Source organism: Montipora capricornis, chromosome 11 (genome assembly GCF_036669925.1).
Source record: "Montipora capricornis isolate CH-2021 chromosome 11, ASM3666992v2, whole genome shotgun sequence".
In the NCBI taxonomy this organism is placed as follows: Eukaryota; Metazoa; Cnidaria; class Anthozoa; order Scleractinia; family Acroporidae; genus Montipora; species Montipora capricornis.
In genome coordinates this window covers 6,268,867-6,287,063 of record NC_090893.1, presented here as the reverse complement: position 1 = coordinate 6,287,063, position 18,197 = coordinate 6,268,867, and the positions used below count along the sequence as shown (strand labels likewise).

The following is an 18,197-nucleotide window of genomic DNA, read 5'->3' as shown; positions in this document are numbered from 1 at the left end:
CCAGATCACCAAGCAGACAACTGTAAATTATTCTATTTCTAATATATTCCTAGACTAGCTTCTAGGGCGTGTGCATAGTTTGCCCATTTATTCCCAACATTACTTGCCTAGTCCTAATCAGTACAACATTATAACAAGAGATGTGATTTAGCGTAAAAGGAGTTTCCAACGATGGTCTCCTTTCAGAAGCTAAATAGCCAGTGGCTTCAGTTACATGTAATCTTGTATATATCAGTTAAATAAAAATCTGGTTGAACCCTAGCAAAGATAACACCACTTGGTGCAGTGCAAATAGCCTGACAAGTGGGTTGTAGTTGTTATGTGAACTTAAGCGCAACTAAGCAGGTGAATGATGTCGATGGTGAAGTTCCATTGATGAAGACTTGAAGACTTTTGAAGACTTGAGGTGAAGACATTGACTTGATGAGAGACCGAAAAAAGCCGAAATTTTTGACCGAATAACCTGCAAAGGAACCCACGTAGGAGCCTAAGGGGAGGAGCCATCCCAACCCTTGGGAAACGACTAACTAATCTAACTACAATTAAATTAAGCCGAAAAGCCAATCATCTGTGTATAGTATGCAGTGTAAGGTTCAACCAGAGCTCTTAACAGTACTTATCCCCCCTGCCCACCCCAATTTGACTGACCAGCATGTTCCATTAGCTTGAGGAGGCAAAGCTGTAGTTGTAGTGAAGTTGCAGTCCTTGGCTGATGTGGATGGTTTGGACAGGACTGACAGGACAAATGTAGTGCGCTCAAACTTGCACAGGAACTGAAAAGTGATGACATAAGTACATTTAATTGTAATAGAATATTTGGAGTGAAATTTGAGAAAGAAAGGTAGTGATTTGTAATTTACATACAGTTTGATAAGGGTGAAAATCCTATTAATTTCTTCCAGATCTGTTTAATGGGATTGCCTCACTCATTGAAGTAAAGAATGTTAGGAAGCTGTCCCCGAGGAATATAGGCTATACTTTCAACGAGAAGCCTGAACTGTCAGATTCATCAAAGAGGGCATAAACTTGTACTTGAAGGTAAACTCAAAACACTTGTGATGTTTTTTTCAAGGGTTATTTGTTCTATAAAAGCCTCGTTGTCACCTGGATGCATGGTGTTTAACTCGCGTTTTTACAGATAATGTATGCAAATTAATTTCTTGGTTTTAGTCAAGGGAGAATATTTGTTTAAACAAACAAACTTTGCCAAGGAAATGTGTCAACCTTTTTTAACAGGAGACCCCTTCATTACACAGCCAGTGTGCCCCTTGTTGGGATCTCATAGCTGACATCAAAAAGTTACTTACTTCCATACAATCATCTTTGCTATCAACAGTAACAAGTAAAGACAGTAACAACATGGCAGCAAAGGTAATAGTATTTCTAACCTTTTTCTCCTTTCATAGGCTTTGAGTTCATCAACTGCATTTAGCACACTCTGCTTTGGGACTGGTTGTAGCAGACGAGACTTGGAATTTCTGTGTCATAGCTGGAGAAAAGGCCATGTATATGCATTCTGGTACATGTAAGTGGACTTTCTGAAGAAGCCTGATTTTGTCATCATCATTCATCTTACATCGCTTTCCACCTCAAGAGAGTATGACCTTGCATGATATGTTTGCGTTTCTTCTACTTCTCTGTCTGTAAAGGGCGTCTGTAACTGAGAGATTGGAGAGCATCACATCCTCATACACTCGTCCTGACCAGGTTTTGCTAGGCCTTTCCCTCATACTTTGCCCTTTGGTGTGATGACAGACGATGAAGTTGATCGAGTCATCAAATCCCATTACATGTCCAGTCTGCGGTGTGTACACCTCAGAGGTAGGTGTAATCCAGCCAAGCCAAGAACACTTTGCTTACTTTGCTTTTGCATGGGACATTCATATTGCAGGGCCTGTGATCATGTGATAGTCAATGGCCACGAACTAGAGGTTGTAGACTCCTAATTTTTATATGGGAGATACCATATTTGCCAGTCGTGGCAGCGAGACTGCAACAATCACAAGTGACAGCTGGCTGGAGAAAGTTCCGGGAATTGCTGCACTTCATATTATGCAAGACCCTATCAATAACCACCTGGGAAAGAGTCTACAAGAGAAGTATTATGCATTATGGAAGTAAACGATGTCCTATGAAGATGACGACTTGTCACTGCTACAGTGGAGGGAGTGGTCAATGAAAGGGTGGATCGCACGCAGTAGTGAGATACCATTTACATCTTTAAATGTATGTAGGGTCAGAGATTAGCTTTTCACACATATTACTGCATCTGTTGTAGACCCAGTGGGAATACCATTACAGAGGATAGAATAACTTGAAACTCCTTTCCAGCAGACATTACACAGTTGCTTGCCAGACTCTCTCAGTGTATCAAGCTGCGGACCAGATATTATCACCTTATGATTGCCCAGGTTCACGCGCAGACCTGTTGACCCTAACCCAGACATGCAGCGGTGCAATTATCAGCAGTAGTCCATCAAGGGTATCAGATGAGACAGCCAAGTCATCTGCATCTGAGAGTTTCCATGGACAACTGGTTCTAAATTGACATTGCCTCCAAGAGAATAACAAACAGTAGTGGACTCAGCATTGATACTTAATAGCCTCCCATCTGGACATGGAAGGTGTTAGGGAAAGAGTTGTTCATACAAACTCCACTTTTTATGTTGGTATACAATGCCTGGATTGTACTAACGAACCATTGAGTTACAACAATATATATCTTGGTCCACCAAAGAACCTCCAGTGAAACACTGTCAATGACCTTCTTTACTTCAACAAAGGCAAGCTGTAAGTTCCTCTGCTTAGCACGGTGTTTGTTTTAAAGCTGTCACATAATGAAAAGTGCATCAGTTGTTCCTCTTCCTGGAATATATTTAGAGCGCGTCCTACATATATCCACTGTATGTTGTAGCACCTTCTCCAACACTCTTTTGATGACTTTCATACAGTTATCTGTTAGTTTCAGATCCCAGTATTTTCCTGCATCCGTAGCACCTCCCTTCTCTTTTAAATAAATTGATACATGGCTCTCCTCCTAATGCTAAAGAATCAGCAAGGGTGGCATTTGCAAGCCTGCACAGAAGAGGAGTATTAGCTTCAGAAGAGGCCCTTGGCATGTCTTCTTCATTGCCAGCCTTGCATTGTTTTTCATCATGGGCATTGAAGTCCCCACAATGGAAAAGGTTTCAGATTTACCAGTAGTAGCCATGGTACATAGAAGATCATTGTAGGTGGCATTGTTGAACCCGTCATCCAGGCATCTTTCAGCATTAGTCTTGATAAGACATATCCTGTCAGGGATGCATTTGACCTCTAAAACATCCTCTGTCAAGAGGATTTGAACACCCACAGTGCTTTTATTATTCCTGATCAAGAAGAACTTGTACCTCCTTTATTTTGGACAGCATAAGGCAATCTTTCTTGGGGATATTGTTTCAACTACCTCGCTTCTTCTAGCTCTCGTTGTACTAACATTTCAAGAAGAAACACTGATGTGGTCGCTGGATGATGATTTAGCAATATCCATGTCTGACCCCAACCCTACTTTAAGTAATGACATTCCCATTTCTAGGAGTCCCATTCTTACTTCCAACATAACAAAAAACTACCATGACTTTAACGGAGGCAAGGTGTTTGCAGGTGGTTGTCTTTCCTAACACCAATCTGGGTTCCAAGGAATGCCATCTCACAGAGGCCAAAGATTTTGTTAAGGAGGAAAAGATGGAGAGGCTTGACACAACGCAAAACTGGTTTTCATGCACCATTGACCCACCTTTTGCCCCTTCTCCTGTCAGTGATAACAGTTCTGCCACATGAACCCAGGAGCTGGAGTTGGTTGTTAGAGGCCTTGATTTTGTGTGGCTGGAGCCATTGGCACATTTTATAGACTGAGAGGACAAATTCTCTTCAACGATAACAACCCTTTAGGATCTCATAGTAAACAACACCTTATTCCTCCTTGATGGGCATTGGCTATGGAGCAGTGGCACCTCTTTCTGTTCAACTGGCCATTCCTAGCCTACTTGCACACTAAGATGCTGCCCTTTTTTCCCAGCAAATATGGAGCAAAGTGCTTTTTTTTGGCTTATTCTTCTTCTTTAATTTTACTAATTGTTGATTTGTTGAAATAATTTGCAGTGAGCTGCACTGCAAACTCTTCTTGGCCATGTTTCCTGGTCTTGTATACCTTTTATCTGGCTAATTCATAAGTTGGTGAAGTTAAAGTAGGAAAAGTCAACCACACTTTAAGTGTAATGCCCCAAAGAAACATTAACTCTTGTGCTTGGAAGGTTCATACAAGCAATGATAGTTACTCTACGGTAAGACCAGAGTGAGAAACGGTAAGTTGAAAGTTGATAGGAGTCAAACAGTCATCTGGAATAACAGAGAAGAGAAAACAGCTGGTCTTGGCTTTGTTATTTTCCAGCAGATTAGCTGCTGGAGGCACCAGTGTAAGGGCCGATTTACACGATACGCTTTTGTCGCATGCGACAAGCTCGTGACAGGCCTACGACATGACTTAAGAATGTCGCAGCGTTTTAAAACATGTTTTAAAATGCTACGACATTTTTTCTGACGTACACAACAATCGTAAATCATGTCGTGGGCCTGTCGTAAGCCGTTGTCGCATGCGACAAAGTCGTACCGTGTAAATCGGCCCTAAGAAGTGGTAATGAGCTAACTCTTGTTGGTGTGTACACTGCAACCATGCCAATATCTCCTGAAGAGAAGGAAATCTTGATTTATATTATTTACACTCCAAACCACAGTTAGGATACTGCAATGAAAGAAGTATCATGATACATGGATTTTCCATGTGTTGTGACTTCATGCAAAATACCACAGAGGAAAGCACAAAGTTGTTGATAGCCTTTGGGGACTTGTTTAAATTATTTGACTCAGTGTATCAAGATTTACTACCCTTAGTAAATGTGCTTGTCCACAAAAGTTCATAAGAATCATCAAGAAGCTCTGTACAGAGGTGCATGAAAGACTTGTGAACAGTGAACTAACACTGTCCTTTGAATAAATTAGTGGCATCAACCAGGTTCTAATGTGGCACCAACACTATTTGGTTGCTATTTGAGCTACCATACTCTGGGTTGTCTTCAACTCAAGGTTGTCAGTGGGTGAAGATATTCTTCAACTTGGCTTTACGCATAAGGAGGAGAGCCTTTGACGGTGTACAGGGCACTTAAAGATGGGGCACTTAAAGATGGATCATTTGAACGAAGTACCCTGCATAATGCTGTGTTTAGATTGCTAACAGCAGTCTTTGTTAAGTTTAGTTTCTTGCAGCGCCACTTTTCTTCTTTTCATGGTGCATGAACTGAAGCTTCCCGGTATTGTCCCAAATCCTTCTTGGCTAAAAAAAGCTAAGGAGTTCCTCTGCCAAAGAATACTGAAGCAGCTTGCTGCCACTATTCAAGTTTACATAAGTCAGGATGCAGTTTAATGACATGCCCAGGTCAGAGTGGTTGATGACATTGTGAAGTTCAGTGTCACACAAGGGGGTCTGCAATTGCTCTTGACATCTCACGATCTTGTTGATCAGATGGGACAGTGTATAAATGCAGTGAAAACAGCAGAGTTCTCTTTAGAGGGGATTAAATTAGCTAATGTCACTGCAGGCATCTATGTCAATTTACAGACTGGACCAGTTTGCATGTACCCTAACTGATGCCTCATCTTTTTTTCTGAAATGTGACAGCAAAATTAAGCTTGAAGCCAGTTTTGATTAAAGGACACCACCAAGAATGTGCTAAAACCCATGCGTGTGCTTGGCACATGGTTTACAGCTGTGGTAAACAAGGAGGATTGGAGGAGTCTGACTGCTGTTGTCGGTGCAATATACATGTACATTTGCAAAGGGCTTTGAGGGAAAGAAGGAGAACGCAGAGAAAAGGTGGCTTGGAACTGTTCAACACTGGTTCGCAGTCTCCCGAAATGAACTAAGAAAAGAGGACTTGTCACAACATGGGTTGAGCTGGTGAAGAAGCGTGTTATTTTTTGACAATCTTTGTGAAGAAACTTGAGGAAATATCTTCAATACATTCGGTTTGTAACAAACGAGAATTATGAAGTGAGGCATTCTTTCTTCAAATTACACTTGCACTGAATAGAATGGGTGTCAAAGTCAGATTTGGACCTTCCACCAGTAACCTAGAAAGGTGTCCTGGGTGCTTCCTGATTAAAGTTGGTTTATGACACATTTTCCTGCATAATACTGAGTTGCGATAGAACTGTCAAAGGGTAGGAGAGTGTGATAAATTCCTTTTCAAGAGAGAAAATAAGGAGAAAGTAGTCCATACCATTTGTCAACAATGGAAACTGAATATTAAACTTGTATCCTTTGCGCACAACCAGGAGACGGTTTTAGGCGCTATATGGCATTTAAAGGTACATCAATCATGGGAAATACCCTGCATAATGCTGGATTTAGATCGCTGACACCCGACTTTGCTATGTCATGTTTGTTGCAGCACCATTTTTATTATTTCTTGAACTGAAGCTTGGCAGTATTCTTTCCAATCCACTCCTCTTCTGCTTACTTTTGATGGCATACTGGTCAGATGGTTTAGGGCATATCATGAAGACAACACCACACACGTCATCCCATCTGGGCTGCTCTTCACTGGCCATGCTTTCTGGTTAAAGGTAGAGCTTATAAAAGGAATACATTGTCATGGAGGAAGTTCACCTTCCCTGTTACCCTCTCCTTGGACAATGGGATAAGTCTAATCAAGTTCCTGTTGATGGAACATGAGTGATGACGTAATGGACCAGTTCTAAGAGAACATTGCTATCAGCAACACCTATATACGTGTCCAAGAAGAAAGAGTTCGTGAAGTTGTTCTAATAAGACTCGCACCTGTCTTCCTCTGATGACCAGTTCTCAAGTTTGGTTGTATGACAAGAGCAAGCTTGAGGAAGGGAGCTTCAGAATGGCTCCGTAGTGTTTTGAAGATTCACGTAGTACTTGTAAGGCTTTTAGAGAGAGAGAGAGAGAGAGAGAGAGAGAGAGAGAGAGTTCTTTTGTATTTAGGCAGGGTGTTTTCTTGTTTTTCTTCTCTCTGCATTGTTTAAACCAAAGGCAATTCAACATTAGAAAAACTAATCATAATTATTTCAGGAACAGGAACTTGGGTGATCAAGAACAACAAAAATCACATTCTTGATTGACATTTAATCACAGTGATTTTGATTCACTGTATGGTAAATACTTTTACACTGTTGACTCATTTTTCCTCAAAGGAATATAGTTGTAAGTAATCCAAGAACTTTTGAAATCCTAGTTTCTTAACTGCACTTCAATAAATTAATCATGGATTAAACTTTTCACATCTAGAATTGCTGCCAGTTCAACTGATTATCTCAAGTTGGCAATGTTGAAGCGAATCAAGACAGCTTCGCGACTTTCAATTTTCCTCTATCTTACCATTGCATCTGTTGCATCAATTGCAGGAGTGGTGCAAAACTGTGAAAGAAAAACACAAGCCAGTTTAGCAAAGCAATGAGAGATCAGACTCTTTAATACTCACCTGCTTGATGGACACTTTTGCCAAAGCAGCAGATTGCATCTATCAAATGGCCAAACTCTTCTTGTAGTAGTGAAAATGTTGATGATCATGATTACATATGAGTCAAAAGATTAACAGAGTCAATGTGATGTTGCTGAAAACAATAAGGTTAGTATTTTAAAAGAAGACACTGACAACTGTTTGTGTATTTTTTTATTGCGTCAATACAGCTTACAGTACTTACAACAGTGTAACTTATTCATAAGTGTAAAAAATATGACTGAAAAAATTCATTCATTAAATTTTTTTGTTGCTGATAACTTGAAGTTAGTACACTTTTGAGAGAAGACACTGACCACTTTTTGTATAGTTCTTTTATTTGTTATAAGATTCATTTGAAATACAACAGTTGATTTTTCTAGTTTGAATTCAAAATACCATGATTTCCTGAAAGAAATTTGTCAGTGGGCTGAAACAGAATGATCTGTTAGTATTGTTTAGTTTAATTTATTCTTAGGTACTTAAAAATAAAAAGACAGTGACAGCATACTAGTTGTATATTTTTATTGACTTTATTCAAATAAGGTTACAAAGTTTTAAGTTACTTAATGTGCTGCATCTTGTGGTGTTGGTGATGGGGTGCGCTCCTACACTAAAGTGTGATTGTCTTCAGAAACCAAGAGTGTGTCAGTCTGAAACACTCAGGGTATCCTGGACAAAATGAGTTGATACTCATTCTTTGTCATTACCAAGCATACGGATCGCAAGTGCATTGTATAATTTGGATCGACGATGATGCTCGAAAATCGACCTTGCAGAAGTTTAATTTTCCGGAAAACAAGAAAATTCCACACACCTGATGTCTTGCTTCTGTCTTGATCTCTCCATTCACAGCATCCATACACATGAGTGTAGCTATTTTAATTATACAACTACAGCTGTTCCAACCAACTGCCACGGCTTGGTAATTGAGACTTAAACTAGTGCCAGCAATTGTGATCCTTTTTCTTCAGTTCTAGATGGATGGTTTTTATGCCAGACAGTGAACAAATTTTTAAGCTTTACCTTTTAGGGAGTTTTATTTTGGTTGTTGTTTTTTTTATTTTTAATTTGTCACAATTCTTGCCTAAATGGTTTCAATTTCAATAAAATAGTGCTGTGGCTGGAACAGTTTTACAGTTGTATGCTCAGTCAGCAGGACTATGAATGCAAGTGGGCCTGGAAGTGACCTTCCTTTGATACAGCTTCCTCTCTACTTCTCCGTGTAAATGCCTCCCGGTGGTTAATGGCCGACACATACAACAACATAATTTACACAGGAAAAGCATTGGGGTCTGGATCAAATTAGTGCCATCCCAGTCACACTGTCATTTAAAGGCCAGATCACCAAGCAGACAACTGTAAATTATTCTATTTATAATGTATTCCTAGACTAGCTTCTAGGGTGTGTGCATAGTTTGCCCATTTATTCCCAACATTACTTGCCTAGTCCTAATCAGTACATTATAACAAGAGATGTGATTTAGCGTAAAAGGAGTTTCCAAGGATGGTCTCCTTCCAGAAGCTAAATAGCCAGTGGCTTCAGTTAATCTTGTATATATCAGTTAAATTAAAATCTGGTTGAACCCTAGCAAAGATAACGCCACTTGGTGCAGTGCAAATAGCCTGACAAGTGGGTTGTAGTTGTTATGTGAACTTAAGCGCAACTAAGCAGGTGAATGATGTCGATGGTGAAGTTCCATTGATGAAGACTTGAAGACTTGAGGTGAAGACATTGACTTGACGAGAGACCGAAAAAGCCGAAATTTTTGACCGAATGACCTGCAAAGGAACCCACGTAGGAGCCTAAGGGGAGGAGCCATCCCAATCCTTGGGAAATGACTAACTAATCTAACTACAATTAAATTAAGCCGAAAAGCCAATCATCTGTGCATGGTATGAAGTGCAAGGTTCAACCAGAGCTCTTAACAGTACTTATCCCCCCATGCCCACCCCAATTTGACTGACCAGCATGTTCCATTAGCTTGAGGAGGGAAAGCTGTAGTTGTAGTGAGGTTGCAATCTTTGGCTGATGTGGATGGTTTGGACAGGACTGACAGGACAAATGTACTGGGCTCAAACTTGCACAGGAACTGAAAAGTGATGACATAAATACATTTGATTGTAATAGAATATTTGGAGTGAAATTTGAGAAAGCAAGGTAGTGATATGTAATTTAAATACAGTTTGATAAGGGTGAAAAATCCTATTATTTTCTTCCAGATCTGTTTAAACCGGATTGCATCACTCATTGAAGTAAAGAATGTTAGGAAGCTGTCCCCAAGGAATATAGGCTATACTTTGAACGAGACGCCTGAACTGTCAGATTCATCAAAGAGGGCATAAACTTGTGCTTGAAGGTAAACTCAAAACACTCGTGATGACATTAATATTTTGGGTTTTTTCAAGGGTTATTTGTTCTATAAAAGCCTCATTGTGGCCTGGATGCATGGTGTTTTCCTCACGTTTTTACAGATAATGTATGGGAATTAATTCTTGGTTTTAGTCAAGGGAGAATATTTGTTTAAACAAACAAACTTTGCCAAGGAAATGTATCAACCTTTTTAACAGGTGACGCCTTCATTACACAGCCAGTGAGCCCCTTGTTGGGATCTTATAGCTGATATCAAAAAGTTACTTACTTCAATACAATCATCTTTGCTATCAACAGTTAAAGACAGTAACAATGTGGCAGCAAAGGTAATAGTATTTTTTACCTTTTTCTCCTTTCATAGGCTTTGAGTTCATCAACTGCATTTAGCACACTCTGCTTTTAGACTGGTTGTAGCAGACGAGACTTGGAATTTCTGTGTCATAGCTGCACAAAAGGCCATGTATATACATTCTGGTACATGTAAGTGGACGCTTTGAAGAAGCCTGATTTTGTCATCATCATTCATCTTACATCGCTTTCCACCTCAAGAGAGTATGACATTGCATGGTACGTTTGCCCTTCTTCTACTTCTCTGTCTCTAAAGGGCGTCTGTAACTGAGAGATTGGAGAGCATCACATCCTCATACACTCGTTCTGACCAGGTTTTGCTAGGGCTGTCCCTGATACTTTGCCCTTCAGTGTGATGACAGTCGATCAAGTTGATCGAGTCATCAAGTCCCATGACATGTGCAATCTTCGGTGCCTACACCTCAGAGGTAGATGTAATCCAGCCAAGCCAAGAACATTTTGCTTACTTTGCCTTTGCATGGGACATTAATATTGCAGGCCCTGTGATCATGTGATAGTCAATGACCAAGAACTGGAGGTTGTAGACTCCTATTTTTATATGGGAGATACCGTATTTGCCAGTCGTGGCTGCGAGACTGCAACAATCACAAGAGTGACAGCTGGCTGGGGAAAGTTCCGGGAATTGCTGCACTTCATATTATGCAAGACCCTATCAATAAACACCTGGGAAAGAGTCTACAAGAGAAGCAGTATGTATTACGGAAGTGAACGATGGCCTCTGAAGATGACGACTTGTCACTGTTACAGTGGAGTGAGTAGTCAATGAAAGGGTGGATGGCAGGCAGTAGTGAGATACCATTTACATCTATACATGTATGTAGGGTCAGAGATTAGCTTTTCACACATGTTACTGCATCTGTTGTGGACCCAGTGGGAATATCCATTACAGAGGATAAAATAACTTGAAACTCCTTTCCAGCAGACATTACACGGTTGCTTTCCAGACTCTCCCAGTGTACCAAGCTGCGGACCAGATATTATCACGTTATGTTTGCCCATGTTCACATGCAGACCTTTTGACCCTAACCCAGACATGCAGAGGTGCAATTATCAGCAGTAGTCCATCAAGGGTATCAGATGATACAGCCAAGTCATCTGCATATGAGAGTTTCCATGGACAACGGGTTCTAAATTCATATGACATTGCCTCTAAGAGAATAACAAACAGTAGTGGACTCAGCATTGATACTTAATAGCCTCCCATCTGGACATGGAAGGTGTTAGGGAAAGAGTTGTTCATACAAACTCCACTTTTTACATTGGTATACAATGCCTGGATTGTACTAACTAACATTTGAGTTACAACAATATACCTCTTGGTCCACCAAAGAACCTGCAGTGAAACACTGTCAATGATCTTCTGTACTTCAACAAAGGCAAAGTGTAAGTTTCTCTCCTTAGCACGGTGTTTGTTTTGAAGCTGTCACATAATGAAAATTGCATCAGTTGTTCCTCTTCCAGGAATATATTAAAAGTGCATCCTACATACATGTATGTCCACTGTATCTTGTAGCACCTTCTCCAGCACTCTTTTGATGACTTTCATACAGTGATCTGTTAGTTTCAGATCCCAGTAGTTTCCTGCATCAGTAGCACCTCCCTTCTCTTTTAAATAAATTGATATAGCTCTCCTCCTAATGCTAAAGAATCTTCTTATCAGCAATGATGTCGTTTGCAAGCCTGCACAGAAGAGGAGTACTAGCTTCAGAAGAGGCCCTTTGCATGTCTTCCACATTGCCAGCCTTGCATTGTTTTTCATCATAGGCATTGAAGTCCCCACGATGTAAAAGGTTTCAGATTCACCAGTAGTAGCCATTGTACATAGAAGCTCATTGTAGGTGGCATTGTTGAACCCATCATCCAGGCATCTTTCAGCATTTGTCTTGATAAGACATATCCTGTCAGGGATGCATTTGACCTCTAAAACATCCTTTGCCAAGAGGATTTGAACACCACCAGTGCTTTTATCATTCCTGATGAAGAAGAACTTGTACCTAGAATATGCGCTGATCCTCCCTTCCACCTCCTTTATTGTGGACAGCATAAGGCAATCTTTCTTGGGGATATTGTTTCAACTAGCTCGCTGCTTCTAGCTCTCATTGTACCAACATTTCAAGTAGAAACACTCATGTGGTCGCTGGATGATGATCTAGCAATACCCATGTCTGTTCGTTAAGGAGGAAAAGATGGAAAGGCTTGACACAACGCAAAACTGGTTTTCATGCACCATTGACCCACCTTTCGCCCCTTCTCCTGTCAGTGATAACAATTCTGCCACATGAACCCAGGAGCTGGACTTGGTTGTTAGAGGCCTTGATTTTGTGTGGAGCCATTGGCACATTTTATAGACTGAGAGGACAAATTCTCTTCAGCGATAACAACCCTTTAGGATCTCATAGAAAACAACACGTTATTCCTCCATGATGGGCATTGGCTATGGAGCAGTGGCACCTCTTTCCGTTCAACTGGCCATTCCTAGCCTTGTTGCACACTAAGATGCTGCCCTTTTTTCCCCAGCAAGTATGGAGCAGAGTGCTTTTTTTTTTGGCTTATTCTTCTTCTTTAATTTTACTAATTCTTGATTTGCTGAGGTAAGTTGCAGTGAGCTGCACTTGTGGTGTACCAAACATTCCATGCACTGCCATCTATCCAAGCCAGGGTCGATGGAAGTCTCCGGGCTCCCCAGTTGAAACATGCAGCATAACGTTTTGAGTGAAGTACCTGGATTATGGTGGCTGATGTAGGCTGCCATTAATTGTCTTTGTGCAAACTCTCCTTGGCCATGTTTCCTGGTCTTGTATACCTTTTATTTGGCTAATGCGTGAAGTTGATGAAGTTAAAGTAGGCAAATGCCCCAAAGAAACATTAATCCTTGTGCTTGGAATGTTCATACAACCAATGATAGTTACTCTACGGTAAGACCAGAGTGAGAAACGGTAAGTTGAAAGTTGAGTGGAGTCAAACAGTCATCTGGAATAACAGAGAAGAGAAAACAGCTGGTGTTGGCTTTGTTATTTTCCAGCAGGCTAGCTGCTCGAGGCACCAGTCTAAGAAGTGGTAATGAGCTAACTCTTGTTGGTGTGTACACCAAACCATTATTTACACTCCAAACCACAGTTAGGATACTGCAATGAAAGAAGTATCATGATACATGGATTTTCCATGTGTTGTGAACTCATGCAAAATACCACAGAGAAAAGCACAAAGGTGTGGATAGCCTTTGGGGACTTGTTTAAAGCATTTGACTCAGTCTATCATGATTTACTACCCTTAGTAAATCTGCTTGTCCACAAAAGTTCATAAAAATCATCAAGAAGCTCTGTACAGAGGTGCATGAAAGACTTGTGAACAGTGAACTAACACTGTCCTTTGAATAAATTAGTGGCATCAACCAGGGTTCTAATGTGGCACCAACACTGTTTGGTTGCTATTGAGCTAACATACTCTTGGTTGTCTTCAAGTCAAGGTTGTCAGTGGGTGAAGATATTCTTCAACTTGGCTTTACGCAGAAGGAGGAGAGCCTTTGACGGTGTACGGGGCACTTAAAGATGGATCACTTGAACCAAGTACCCTGCATGATGCTGCGTTTAGATTGCTAACAGCAGTCTTTGTTAAGTTTAGTTTCTTGCAGCGCCACTTTTCTTCTTTTCATGGTGCATGAACTGAAGCTTCCCGGTATTGTCCCAAATCCTTCTTGGCTAAAAAAAGCTAAGGAGTTCCTCTGCCAAAGAATACTGAAGCAGCTTGCTGCCACTATTCAAGTTTACATAAGTCAGGATGCAGTTTAATGACATGCCCAGGTCAGAGTGGTTGATGACATTGTGAAATTCAGTGTCACACAAAAGGGTCTGCAATTGCTCTTGACATGTTACGATCTCGGCGATCAGATGGGACAGTGTATAAATGCAGTGAAAACAGCAGAGTTCTCTTTAGAGGGGATTAAATTAGCTAATATCACTACAAGCATCTATGTCAATTTACAGACTGGACCAGTCTCCATGTACCCTAACCGATGCCTCATCTTTTTTTCTGAAATATGACAGCAAAATTAAGCCTGAAGCCAGTTTTGATTTAAGGACACCACCAAGAATGTGCTAAAACCCATGCATTTCCTTGGCACATGGTTTACAGCTGTGGTAAACAAGGAGGATTGTAGGAGTCTGACTGCCGCTGTCGGTGCAATATAAATTTACAGTTGCAAAGGGCTTTGAGGGAAAGAAGGGGAACGCAGAGTAAAGGTGGCTTGGAACTGTTCAACACTGGTTCGTAGCCTCCCGGTGTGTACATCTAAATGAACTAAGAAAAGAGGAGTTGGCACAACATGGGTTGAGCTAGTGAAGAAGGGTGTTATTTTTTTTGACAATCTTTGTGAAGAAACTTGAGGAAATATCTTTAATACATTCGGTTTGTAACAAAAGATAATTATGAAGTGAGGCATTCTTTCTTCAAATTACACTTGCACTGAATAGAATGGGTTTCAAAGTCAGATTTGGACCTTCCACCAGTAACCTAGAAAAGTGTCCTGGGTGCTTGTTGATTAAAGTTGGTTTATGACACATTTTCCTGCATAATACTGAGTTGCAATAGAAATGTCAAAGGGTGGCATCAGATTAAACACTTTGAAAGTGAGGTGATGGTGTTTTCAAGTCTGATAAATTCATTTTCAAGGGAGAAAATAAGGAGAAAGTAGACCATACCATTTGTCAACAATGGAAACTGAATATTAAACTTGTATCATTTGTGCACAACCAGGAGATGGTTTTAGGCACTATATGGCATTTAAAGGTACATCAATCATGAGAAATACCCTGCATAATGCTGGATTGAGATCGCTGACACCTGACTTTGCTTTGTCATGTTTGTTGCAGCACCATTTTTATTATTCCATGAACTGAAGCTTGGCAGTATTCTTTCCAATCCCCTCCTCTTCTGCTTACTTTTGATGGCTTACTGTCCAGATGGTTTAGGCCATATCATGAAGACAACACCTCACATGTCATCCCATCTGGGCTGCTCTTCACTGGCCATGCTTTCTGGTTAAAGGTAGAGCTTATATAAGGAAGACATTGTCATGGAGGAAGCTCACCTTCCCTGATACCATGTCCTTGGACAATGGGATAAGTCTAATCATTTTTCTGTTGATGGAACAGGGCCATGAATGATGGCGTAATGGACCGGTTCTAAGACAACATTGCTATGAGCAACACCTATATACAGGTCCAAGAAGAAAGATTTTGTGAAGTTGTTCTAATAAGACTCGCACCTGTCTTCCTCTGATGACCAGTACTCAAGTTTGGTTGTATGACAAGAGCCAGCTTGAGGAAGGGAGCTTCAGAATGGCTCTATAATGTTTTGAAGATTCATGTAGTACTTGTAAAGCTTTTAGAGAGAGAGAGAGAGTTGTTTCGTATTTAGGCACAGTGTTTTCTTGTTTTTCTTCTCTCTGCAATGTGTGAACCAAAGGCAATTCAACATTAGAAAAACTAATCATAATTATTTCAGGAACAGGAACTAGGGTGATCAAGAACAACAAAAATCAAATTCTTGATTGACATTTAAACACAGTGATTTTGATTCACTGTATGGCAAATACTTTTACACTGGTATTTCTGCAAAGGAATGTAGTTGTAAGTAATCCAAGAACTTTTGAAATCCTAGTTTCTTAACTGCACTTCAATAAATTAACCAGGGATTAAACTTTTCACATCTAGAATTGCTGCCAGTTCAACTGTTTATCTCAATGTTGATGCGCATCAAGACAGCCTCGGGACTTTCAATTTTCCTCTATCTTACCATTGCATCTGTTGCATCAATTGCAGGAGTGGTGCAAAACAGGAGTGAACTGTGAAAGAAAAACACAAGCCAGTTTAGCAAAGCAGTCAGAGATCAGATTCTTTAATACTCACCTGCTTGATGGACACTTTTCCTGAAGCAGCAGATTGCATCTATCAGATGGCCAAAGTCTTCTTGTAGTAGTGATAAAGTTGATGATCATGATTGCATACGAGTTAAAAGATTAACAGAGTGAATGTGATGTTGCTGAAAACAACTAGGTTAGTATTTTAAAAGAAGACACCGACAACTGTTTGTGTATTTTTTTATTGCGTCAATGCAGCTTACTTACAACAGTGCAACTTATTCATAAGCATGAAAAATATGACTGAAAAATTCATTCATTAATTTTTTTTGTTGCTGATAACATTGAAGTTAGTACACTTTTGAGAGAAGACACTGACTACTTTTTGTATAGTTCTTTTATTTGTAATAAAATTCATTTGAAATACAACAGTTGGTTTTTCTAGTTTGAATTCAAAATATTATGATTTCCTGAAATAAAATTGTCAGTGGGCTGAAATAGAATGATCTGTTAGTATTGTTTAGTTTAATTTATTCTTAGGTACTTTAAAATAAAAAGACAGTGACAGCATAGTAGTTGTATATTTTTATTGACTTTATTCAAATAAGGTTACAAAGTTTTAAGTTAATTAATGTGCTGCATCTTGTGGTGTTGGTGATGGGGTGCGCTCCTACACTAAAGTGTGATTGTCTTCAGAAACCAAGAGTGTGTCAGTCTGAAACACTCAGGGTATCCTGGACAAAATGAGTTGATACTCATTCTTTGTCATTACCAAGCATACGGATCGCAAGTGCATTGTATAATTTGGATCGACGATGATGCTCGAAAATCGACCTTGCAGAAGTTTAATTTTCCGGAAAACAAGAAAATTCCACACACCTGATGTCTTGCTTCTGTCTTGATCTCTCCATTCACAGCATCCATACACATGAGTGTAGCTATTTTAATTATACAACTACAGCTGTTCCAACCAACTGCCACGGCTTGGTAATTGAGACTTAAACTAGTGCCAGCAATTGTGATCCTTTTTCTTCAGTTCTAGATGGATGGTTTTTATGCCAGACAGTGAACAAATTTTCAAGCTTTACCTTTTAGGGAGTTTTATTTTGGTTGTTGTTTTTTTTTTTTAAAATTTGTCACAATTCTTGCCTAAATGGTTTCAATTTCAATAAAATAGTGCTGTGGCTGGAACAGTTTTACAGTTGTATGCTCAGTCAGCGGGACTATGAATGCAAGTGGGCCTGGAAGTGACCTTCCTTTGATACAGCTTCCTCTCTACTTCTCCGTGTAAATGCCTCCCGGTGGTTAATGGCCGACACATGCAACAACATAATTTAGACAGGAAAAGCATTGGGGTCTGGATCAAATTAGTGTTATCCCAGTCACACTGTCATTTAAAGGCCAGATCACCAAGCAGACAACTGTAAATTATTCTATTTATAATGTATTCCTAGACTAGCTTCTAGGGTGTGTGCATAGTTTGCCCATTTATTCCCAACATTACTTGCCTAGTCCTAATCAGTACAACATTATAACAAGAGATGTGATTTAGCGTAAAAGGAGTTTCCAAGGATGGTCTCCTTCCACAAGCTAAATAGCCAGTGGCTTCAGTTAATCTTGTATATATCAGTTAAATTAAAATCTGGTTGAACCCTAGCAAAGATAACGCCACTTGGTGCAGTGCAAATAGCCTGACAAGTGGGTTGTAGTTGTTATGTGAACTTAAGCGCAACTAAGCAGGTGAATGATGTCGATGGTGAAGTTCCATTGATGAAGACTTGAAGACTTGAGGTGAAGACATTGACTTGACGAGAGACCGAAAAAGCCGAAATTTTTGACCGAATGACCTGCAAAGGAACCCACGTAGGAGCCTAAGGGGAGGAGCCATCCCAATCCTTGGGAAATGACTAACTAATCTAACTACAATTAAATTAAGCCGAAAAGCCAATCATCTGTGCATGGTATGAAGTGCAAGGTTCAACCAGAGCTCTTAACAGTACTTATCCCCCCATGCCCACCCCAATTTGACTGACCA

The 18,197-nt window shown here is 40.1% G+C and overlaps 1 long non-coding RNA gene across 6 annotated transcripts in view; it reads left to right on the top strand.

The window, feature by feature from the left end:
• Window positions 1–18,197, top strand: part of LOC138024311 (uncharacterized) — a 38,586-nt gene that overhangs the window by 7,487 nt on the left and 12,902 nt on the right. For 4 of the 6 annotated variants that reach the window (XR_011126973.1, XR_011126972.1, XR_011126971.1 and 1 more), the window contains 3 exons: window positions 9,786–9,922; window positions 10,298–10,416; window positions 16,125–16,358. This is a non-coding gene — a long non-coding RNA (uncharacterized lncRNA). Of the gene's footprint in view, window positions 1–1,700; window positions 1,822–7,467; window positions 7,692–9,785; window positions 9,923–10,297; window positions 10,504–16,124; window positions 16,359–18,197 lie in introns of those variants that run through there. The other 2 variants (XR_011126975.1, XR_011126974.1) reach the window with 2 other exon arrangements.